This window comes from Mustela nigripes, unplaced genomic scaffold, assembly GCF_022355385.1.
Source record: "Mustela nigripes isolate SB6536 unplaced genomic scaffold, MUSNIG.SB6536 HiC_scaffold_682, whole genome shotgun sequence".
In the NCBI taxonomy this organism is placed as follows: domain Eukaryota; kingdom Metazoa; phylum Chordata; class Mammalia; order Carnivora; family Mustelidae; genus Mustela; species Mustela nigripes.
Genome location: NW_026740089.1, coordinates 102,627 through 112,693, shown reverse-complemented (window position 1 = coordinate 112,693; position 10,067 = coordinate 102,627). Strand labels below are relative to the sequence as shown.

The window sequence follows — 10,067 nt, the reverse complement described above, 5'->3', positions numbered from 1 at the left end:
GGCCCTGAATGGTGAGACAGAAGAACCGAAGATAGGATTGATGTCATGCCATTTTACCCGGGATCGTCCCTGGGGGTTGGGGTTGTGCCTGTCAGTTTTCCTGGGCTAGAAGGATGCCTCTGTTGGTCCGGGGATAGGGGGGCACCCATGGGGAGGGAACCCAGCGGATCGCTGAGGTCGTGAGAGGCAGTCACTCCACCTGCAGTGGCTGGTGAGCCAATGTGGCTAAAGGTTATTGTGTTGTTGGGAACAGAGGTGGCCCAAATTATGGGGCACCCATAATATGGGGCGCCCAAATTATGGTAGCCTGGAGGGACTCCCACTCTTAAAATATCCGTCCACCCACTCCTCTGTCCTCCATCTATTAAATTCACATTTATTGAGCATCTACTATGTGCCAGCCCTTGGGCTGGGTATCAGGAACACGTTGATCAATCCCCAGTCATCCCCTTATGATGATCCCAGGGTTGGGAATTTCCGCAATTCAGTGATGAGGAAGAAAGGTGAACGGGAGGAGCAGCATTATTTTTTACACATTCCTGTTTAATTTTTAATTTGTTATTGTTTTAAATGTGCTCACAAGTAGAAAGAATAGTGTAGTAAACTTTCAGATAACCACCCCCCAGTTCTAACAATTTTCGTTAATATTGTTTCCTCTAATGGTTCCAGTTTTTTTGATGGAGTATTTTAATACAAACTCAAGATCCCCTGTATTTCACCCGTAAGGACTTACATACAGATCTCTGATATGAACGCTTTGGAACAAACAGCTATCTGATCCCCAAATGCAACGCCCTGACCTCTACCAGCTCCACCCCCCGCCCCCCGGAAATCGCCAACCGCTGGGAAGCCAGTCCTATATCCTACACATCTAGGAGTCTTGACAAGGATCTGGTATCCCAGGCCGTGACATGCAGGAGTTTCAGACTTTGGCTCTTTAGTCCCCCGCACCCCTTCCCTTCCCCCGCCCCAGGCCTCACCACGCTCTTTCTCCTACCTGTTCTTGCCACAGATGGAAATGCTAGAACACAAGTACGGGGGCCACCTCGTGTCCCGGCGCGCCGCTTGCACCATCCAAACCGCTTCCGCCAGTACCAGCTCAACAAGAACTTCAAGAAGATCCGCAACTCGCTCCTGGAGAGCCGCCTGCCGCGACGGATCTCCCTGCGCAAAGTCCGCGCGCCCACTGCCGAGAGCCTGGCGGCCGAGAAGGCGCTCATGGAGGGCTACGGCCTCATGGGGCTGCCACTGGTGCGCTCGCCCTCCCTGCCGCCCACCTTCGCGGGCACGCTCACCGCGCTGGAGGACTCCTTCACTGAGCAGGTGCAGTCCCTGGCCAAGTCCATACACGACGCGCTCAGAACCTGGAACCTCAAGACCATGTGCTCCCCGCAGGAGAGCAGCGCCTACCAGCTCCACCAGGCCCTGCACGCGGGCGCGGGGCCGCCGGGCCTAGAGGCCGAGATGCCGGAGCTCGGCAGTGCCCGCCCCGCGCCCGCGCCCGCTCCGGGGTAAGAGGCCGCCGAGGCCGCAGGCCTGCCCCAGGGCCACGGCAGTACCTTCATGATGGCTATCCGGGACATCACCGTGCAGATCGCCAACCAGAACATCTCTGTCTTCTCCGCCACGGCTCTGTCAGTGGCCAACTGTCTGGGCACGCAGACCGCCCAGGCCCCGGCGGAGCCCACGGTGGGCAAAGCTGAGCAGGGAGAGGCCCCGGGGCAGGAGGCCTCGGTGGCCACAACCGCGGCTCAGGGGGACGGGCCCGCCGAAAACACTGGCGCAGAGGCTGGAGCCAGCGGGTCCCCGAGCACCCACCCTCCTGGGGCTGCTGTGGAGGCGCTGGTGGAGGGGGCCACGGTGGCGGCCAAGGCAGAGGTGGCGGAGGAGGGGACTGGGGAGGTGGGGAAAGGGACTGAGGCTGAGGCTGCGACAACTCGGAGCCGCTGAGCAGCAGCAGCACGTCCACCAAGTCGGCCAAGTCAGGCTCGGAAGCATCAGCCTCAGCCTCCAAGGAGGCCCTGCAAGCCATGATTCTGAGCCTGCCGCGCTCCCACTGAGAGAACCCCGCCAGCGGCAAGTCGCCCACGCTCTCAACGGACATCCTGCGCAAACGGTTCTACCGCATCGGCCTCAACCTTTCCAACATGTGAGTGAGCACCGACTCGGGAGCTCTGGGGAGACCCAGGAATCTCTTGTTCGGCGGGGAGGGGGCAGGGGCTACAATGGCATCATCCCAGCGCCCTGCCTGGTGACATTTGTGCCGCACCTGCTCCTGGAGGTGCTGGGTAGGGATGCACGTTTTCTTTTTAATGGTTCACAAATTTATGTTCAGGATTAGGGACAAAACAACACATCAAGCCCATGCTTTCAGCACTATTCCTGCTTACTAGGGCTTGAAAAGTGAGGGAATTGAAAAGAAAATGCAGTATTAAGTAATAGTCCAGGTCGTATGAGGATTGAGACGAAATCCTTCAGGCAGACCCGAGGCCAAGGAATCAGCATCGTCTCAGGGGGATGACGTCAAGGAGGGAGCACGGAGGAAGACGAGGAAAGGCAAGGGAGGGTCCGGGTGGGTGAGAAGGAAGAGAAGGAGCACAAGGAATCCAGGTGAAAGGCAGGAGAGGGGCGGGGATCAAAGGGGGCGGCGACAAGAACACAGAGGTGGCACAGAAGTGAACAGGAGAAGGAAAGCAGGAAAATGAACAAGGGTTTTGGTTCAGAGTCCCCAGCCAGAGCCCCAGCCAGAACTGTCCTTGCAACTAGAATGTAGAGAGCCGGGGGCCAGCAGTGTACACGCACCCCTCCCGTGGAAATCCCATCTCCACCCTGCGTTCACCCCTTCCTTCAGAGCCCCGAGCCAGGAGATTGAACATCTCTCCCAGCCACGTGTCCGTTCACTTATTCACTCAACTGTCACTTATTGAATGCCGGGCGCGTTGACCATGGAGATGAGGAGGACACATGCCCTGGTCTCCAGAAACCTCTATTCCAGGGAGGAACAGCTACTGTTCCCGGCTCACCTTGCATAAAACGTCTGCAAACTTCCTAACAATATCTAGAGATGGCCTTATTATGCCGTTTTGCAGAAAAGAAGCAGGCTCACACAAGTAAGGGGAGTTGTGAGCTCACACTCACGCAGACCCTGGGATCCCTCAAGACAGTGGTTCTCAAACTCTCTGTAGTAAAGGACCAGTCTGGGTTTTCACGGACTAAGTGGTGGCTGATACTTTTGTGAAATGCAATAAAAATGAGTTGCTAGAAAAACAATCACATGCTTGGTTATCCCAAAAATGTCAGAGTGCTATAAAAGGTTCTAAACGCTTGCCCTCTGGTTCTGTACTTAGCTTCTCCTGAACTAGTCTGATACAGTTCAGGGAACAGCATGGATTTGCAGGCCATACTGTGAGCACATTTCCTAAAAACACAGTACCTACATCCACACGTAGAGACTAGAGCTTGAGAAAGTGAATGATGGAGAGCAGGATTCATGTGTCCCTGTGGCCAGTGCGGTAGGAGAGCTCCCCTCTGCTCCCCAGAGCTCTGCTTCTGGGGCAAGTACTGCATACAGACGACAGAGCACAGACTGGGTGGAAGGGCCTTCGTGGCAAGCCTCCGGGCCTTTCAGGGAAGACGAAAAGAAACATCTCCACTTGCTCTGGAATTCTCTTCGTCTGCCAGACCTAACTCCTTCTCTCCCCATGCTATCTTCACTCCTGTGTGTGTATTGGGGTGGGTGGTGGGGGTGTTCAGGAAGACAAGGTTCCTAGGTGAAGCCCCTGGGACAAGGAGCCCGTCTGCAGCAGAAGGAATCCTGACTTTTTGATGGAATTCTTCCCAGAAACTTCCAGGCACTTCTGTAGCTCCCCTGGGTTGGAAGAAAGGGAGGAAGGAAGTCGTGGACAGCCTTGGCTCACTCTCTACTTCTTCTTCCCACCTCCACTCCCACCCCCAGAAACCCAGACAAAGGCATCCAGTTCCTGATCTCCGGAGGCTTCATCCCCGACACCCCCATCGGAGTGGCCCACTTCCTGCTCCAGCGCAAGGGCCTCAGCCGGCAGATGATCGGGGAGTTCCTAGGCAACAGCAAGAAGCAGTTCAACCACGATGTGCTGGACTGAGTGCCCCTCTCCCCACGCATGGCCCAGGGTCCCACAGGACACAGGGGAGGGAACAGGACCCCTGGAGTCTGGGCCCGTTGCTGTATCTTGACCAGCCTCTGTTTCCCCCTCCTGGGGTCCTGCATTTACTGAGCGGGCTCCAGGCTGGGTCCCACTGAAGGCACCAGGGGTATAGAAATGGTCGAAGGAGACGAAAAGGCCTCCCTCCCTGCTACCCTGTGGGGCCAGAGAGGAGGACTGGGTCTACACGGGGACTGTCTCTGCCTGGTGAACAGACCCTCAGCCCACCCCTTGCTGCCGTCTGCCGAGCCCCTGAGCCCCCACTGGCCGGCTTGCTCCCCATGTGGGTTCAGTTTCATATTGGTGGAGGCAAACACAAGTCAGGAAAAGGGAGTTAGATGGAAGGGTTTCAGAGCAAGAAAATACAGTGATTCCATAAACATTCGTTTACCACCAAGATCAACAGATGTGGGCAGGATGTGGGCTTGGCTTCACTAGTGCTCTTGGCTCTGTTCACGTGGAGGCGTGGGCAGGTGAGAGCCCTCGGGTCTGGGGTGGCATCCTTGGGGCCTCGAAGCCACCTTGCCCCTGGCAGAGAGAGAGGGTGAGGCCCCATAAAGTCTGCTCCAGACCCCCTTCTTGAAGGTCACCATGCTGTCGGAAGCCTCTCCCTGGGAAGTCAGCAGACGTGTTTCTCGGGGGTTCTGAAACAATCTCTCCCTTTCGTCTTGCTCTTGGAGCAGTAAGGGGCTGCTGTAGGAGGGACAGGGGTCTCCTGCCCGAGGGTTTGGGAGTAGCCTGACTGGCAAGATTGTCACTGTGCCCGGAGCGGGAGCTCGGAGACCTGGCTTCTGTTTACGCAGTAGTCTTGGTGCTGTGTCTTTGGACAAGTCCCTGCCCTGGGGCCTGCGGTTCTCTGCCCGTGGACTGGAGGGGGCTGGATTATGAGGGGTCATCCCGTTGTCCTCTGGAATCCCTGTCACGCTCCTGAATCCACTCAGTCTAACTGAGTACAGTCCGAAGAGCAGGGGCTTGGACATATGTGAGGGACCTTGAAATCCCAGGATGCCCCGTAGTTGACGGAACTCAGTCCCCCCCCCCGTTTGGACAACCAGACCCTCCCCCACTAGTGCTTGAGCTGCTCTGAGGGAGGGTCTTGCAGAGGACACTGAAAGGATAAGTGTGCTTCCTCCCTCCTCCTCTCTTCTCCCTCTCCCTCGCCCCCCCTTTCTCCTCAGCATCAGCCCTGCTGGGTAGGGTGCCCTGAAGGGAGACCCTGAGGAAATGATAGAAAGAGGAGAAAGATCAAGTTTTCTCTGTCTCCTTTCACACAGGCTTTCCCTCCATCTAGCTCATCTCTCCGGCCTTTTCATCTGCTTTTGTCCCCATTCCACTCCCGCCCCCCCACCCCCCACCGCCCTGTCTCCGTGGGAGGGTGAATGGGGGTGTGCTCTCCTCAGTGCTTCATTCTCCTGGCTCCCCGTGCCCCTGGGGGACCCTGCTTTGTCTCTCTGCTCTGGGGCTTCCTGCTTCACTCCCAGCCCTGACTGACTGTGTCTCCTCTGCCCTCCCCAGTCGCCCTGTGGCCTGGCCCTGAAATTCTCACCTGCGAGGTCCACAGTGACCTGGCACACTGGGAACGCGCAGTTTTCCGGCAGCCCCAGTGGTGCGGGCGCCCTGCAGCACGATGCTAACTAATTGCCATCCTCCCTGGGAGACCCAGTGTGTGGGCTGGAGACAGGCAGCCCCCGTGGGGAGGGGCGCCGCTGGGAGCCTGGGACCAGGCTGGCCGCTGAGGTGGGGAGCAGGCTAGGGATGAGGGGGCAGTGTGGTGGCAAGACAGAGCTGCTCCTGACAGGGCCTGCTCTGAAGCCTGGCTCTGCTCCTCTCCTGCTGGGAGGCCTCCTCTGGGCCTCGGTTTCCTTACCGGGAAAGCGAGCGAGACGGTCGGGCCGTGCGATCTCCAAGATCCCTTCAACTCCGGTGACTCTGAGATCTTACGTATTCCTCAGTGTCACTGTCTCACACTGGGATGGTTGCAGAATCATTTGCCCTAAAGGTCAAGGCCATGCTTTGTCAGGCCACCAGGCCATCCCAGAGCAGCCCGCAGGCTCCAGAGCCCGGAGCTCACAGTTCCTGCCACAAACACGCAGTGCCTGCTCCGGGCTGGGAATGAGGCTGTGCTGGGCATCCCTGGGAGTACAGGATGGGGGCAGGGAGGAGCAGGCGTGGCCGTGGCCTCAGGGGAACTCACACACCTGGTGTCAGTGGGAGAGATGAGCAGAGGAGGGTGGACAGGGAGACAGGGAACTTCCGCAGGCCTAGGGGTGTCAGGAGAGTAGAGTGTAGAGCTGAGCCCCCTCCGCCCCAGTGGGTGCCTCGGACCCTTGTGCTTTATTCGCCGGCACACCCAGCCTCTGTGCGGAAACAGCACCAAAAGGGAACCTCTTCACCCAAGTCCGAGTTGCCGCCTGCCTGGCTTGTCTCCTGTAGGGTGTCCGTGGGAGATGGGAGGCAGGAAGGGGGCAGGCACTCACAGGGGAGCCAGATGCTGGGGTTCGGGGGGGTTCCCTGCCACTCAGGCCAGCTCTCCCACCACCTCTGGGCATCTGCTGCCTCTTCCTTATGCCCACCAGAGAACACACACAATAATAACAAAGTCACCGGTGCCATTTTGTCCAGGCCGAAAAGGCTTTATTGGGATTCTGCACAGCGTCTCTGCTCCCACCTGGTGACATTCAGCATGTCTCGTCCATTCTGTACAAAGCTGCTTGCTGAATAAAAGGACATAAATCACCCATCCCGTTGGAGACTGAGACAGCCCCGGCCACTGCACTCTCCGAGATGTAGCTGGGCAGGAAGGGGAGAGGGTGGAAGCTTCTAGGAGGGGATGGGGCGAGACCCTGACCCCTACCATCTACAGGCCTGTGGAGAAAAGGAAGATAGAAGGGGCCAAGCAGAATCCACCTCAGCTGCTGGCCTACGTCTGAGCGCCATGGATTCCGTGACGTCGCCTCCGGAATCGGGCCCTTGCTGCTCTAGGAAGCTGATCTCTTCGACCCTTAATGCCCTGATTCCTTAGCAGATCCGTTCCAAGAAGAAATGCGTTGAATCAGGGTGTATTGAATTAGTAGGAGGCATCCTGAGCTCAAGAGGCCATGTCCATTCCACTGTTTACCTGGGAAGTGTTTGGTTTTTTTTATAAAGGAGAAAAGGGCCTGTGGCCTCGCTTGTCAAATGGGGACAATAGGACCCACGTCATGCAAATTACAGTTTTAAAATGCATGTAAAGTGCTTATGTCAGTGACTGAGGCTAAGTCAGTTCTTTACGAATATTAGCTATTTCCATTATTATCTTTCTCACTTGAAAGCACAGGTAGGTAGATGCCTCCCCAGCCTGGCCCTGGCCCGGTGGGGGGATCCCTCAGATGCCTCAGGTCTGGTTGGAGATCAGGTCCACTCCCCAGACAGCAAGAACTTGCTGGGGCTTGCTAGGGAGGGCGGGGAGCTCATTTGGGGGCCATCCTGCACTCTGAGGAAATCTTCTCTGGTGCTGAGATGAGAGGGGCCCTGGCAGCCTGGCCTGAGGAGCCAGACATCAGCTGGGGTAGGATCCAGGGGTGCTGGAAGCTTCTCCCTCTCAGTTTTCACATGGTTGGGGAATCTGGCTCTGCTCTATTTCCCTTCTGAAATGTTCACCTCAGCAGTTTGAAGGCCAGTGAAGGGGGGGTGGGCTGGGTTATCTTTTCTGAGGGGAATCACAGACGCAGGGTGGGTGTGGGTATCTGTCATTTCCGTGGAAGTGCACGGAATGCAGCTTTTGGGCTGAATTGCCAGAAGGGTTTCCTGGATGTTCCTTCTCTCGCTGCGTCTACTCCGTTTCTTGTTCAATATTAGAATTTGACATTTTACGACATATCAGATAAAGGACTAGTGTCCAGAATCTATAAAGAACTTAGCAAACTCAACACCCAAAGAACAAATAATCCAATCAAGAAATGGGCAGAGGACATGGACAGACATTTCTGCAAAGAAGACATCCAGATGGCCAACAGACACATGAAAAAGTGCTCCATATCACTCGGCATCAGGGAAATACAAGTCAAAGCCACAGTGAGATATCACCTCACACCAGTCAGAATGGCTAAAATCAACAAGTCAGGAAATGACAGATGCTGGCGAGGATGCGGAGAAAGGGGAACCCTCCTACACTGTTGGTGGGAATGCAAGCTGGTGCAGCCACTCTGGAAAACAGCATGGAGGTTCCTCAAAATGTTGAAAATAGAACTGCCCTATGACCCAGCAATTGCACTACTGGGTATTTACCCTAAAGATACAAACGTAGTGATCCAAAGGGGCACGTGCACCCGAATGTTTATTGCAGCAATGTCCACAATAGCCAAACTATGGAAAGAACCTAGATGTCCATCAACAGATGAATGGATCAAGAAGATGTGGTATATATACACAATGGAATACTATGCCCCCATCAAAAGAAATGAAATATTGCCATTTGGGACAACATGGATGGAACTGGAGCATATCATGCTTAGCGAAATAAGTCAAGCAGAGAAAGACAACTATCATATGATCTCCCTGATATGAGGAAGTGGTGATGCAACATGGGGGCTTAAGTGGGTAGGAGAAGAATAAATGAAACAAGATGGGATTGGGAGGGAGACAAACCATAAGTGACTCTTAATCTCACAAAACAAACTGAGGGTTGCTGGGGGGCGGGGTTTGGGAGAAGGGGGTGGGATTATGGACATTGGGGAGGGTATGTGCTTCGGTGAGTGCTGTGAAGTGTGTAAACCTGGTGATTCACAGACCTGTACCCCTGGGGATAAAAATATATGTTTATAAAAAATAAAAAATTAAAAAAAAAGAGAATTTGACATTTTAGTCAGATCACATTATTTCATTTCCTTGGAAATGTGTTGGCCAGAGTGTAACAGATTTGTTCTTATGAGGGGACATTCAGAAATGAAGACAGATTGCCTATCCAACTCAACAGGCTGGGAGGTGCTAGCCTTTCGTGGTTAGGAAGAAATTATTTGAGAATGTCTTGCCTACTCTGCCATGGGTAACCTCAGAATGGTTACTCTGTTTCTGGGGAATTCCACCAGGAAGGAGAGCGCAGGCTGGGGCCCAGGCTGGCCCTTATCAGTCTGCAGGAGGGTGGAAAGAGGCCCAGGGCAGGCCGGGATAGACTCTGTGTTTATTTCCACTGCTTTAAAAACTCGACACTGCCACCACCCAGCAGGTTAGAAGGACAGGGTCTCTTCTTTTTTCTTTTAATTTAATTGTATTTTATTTAAATTAAGTGAATTAACATATGGTGTATTATTTGTTTTGGAGATAGAGCTCAGCGATTCATCAGTCACATATGACGCCCAGTGCTCACTACATCATGTGCCCACCTTACTGCCCATCACCCAATTACCCCATCCCCCCACCCAGCACCCCTCCAGCAGCCCTCAGTTTGTTTCCTGAGATTAAGAGTCTCTTATGGTTTTTCTCCCTTCTGATTTCCTCGTTTTATTTTTTCTTCCCTTCCTCCGTGAACTGTTTTGTTTCTTAGATTCCACATATGAATGAAATCATATTATTGTCTTTCTCTGATTGACTTATTTCACTTAGCATAATACCCTCTAGTTCCATCCACATCATTGCAAATGATGAGATTTCATTTTTTTGATAGATGAGTAATATTCCATTGTCTCTCTCTGTGTGTGTGTATTTATTTATTTATTTATTTATACCACATCTTTATCTGTTCATCTGTCGGTGGACATCTGAGCTCTTTACACACTTTGGCTGTTGTTGACATTGCTGCTATAAACACTGGGGTGCAGGTGCCTTTTTGGGTCACTACATTTGTATCTTTGGGTAGTAGTACAATTGCTGGGTCATAGGGTAGCTCTATTTTTAACTTTTAGAGGAACC

The 10,067-nt window shown here is 54.0% G+C and overlaps 1 pseudogene; it reads left to right on the top strand.

The window, feature by feature from the left end:
- The first annotated feature begins 770 nt into the window (after window positions 1–770).
- Window positions 771–4,121, top strand: LOC132008693 (IQ motif and SEC7 domain-containing protein 3-like; annotated as a pseudogene).
- The last annotated feature ends 5,946 nt before the right edge of the window (window positions 4,122–10,067 follow it).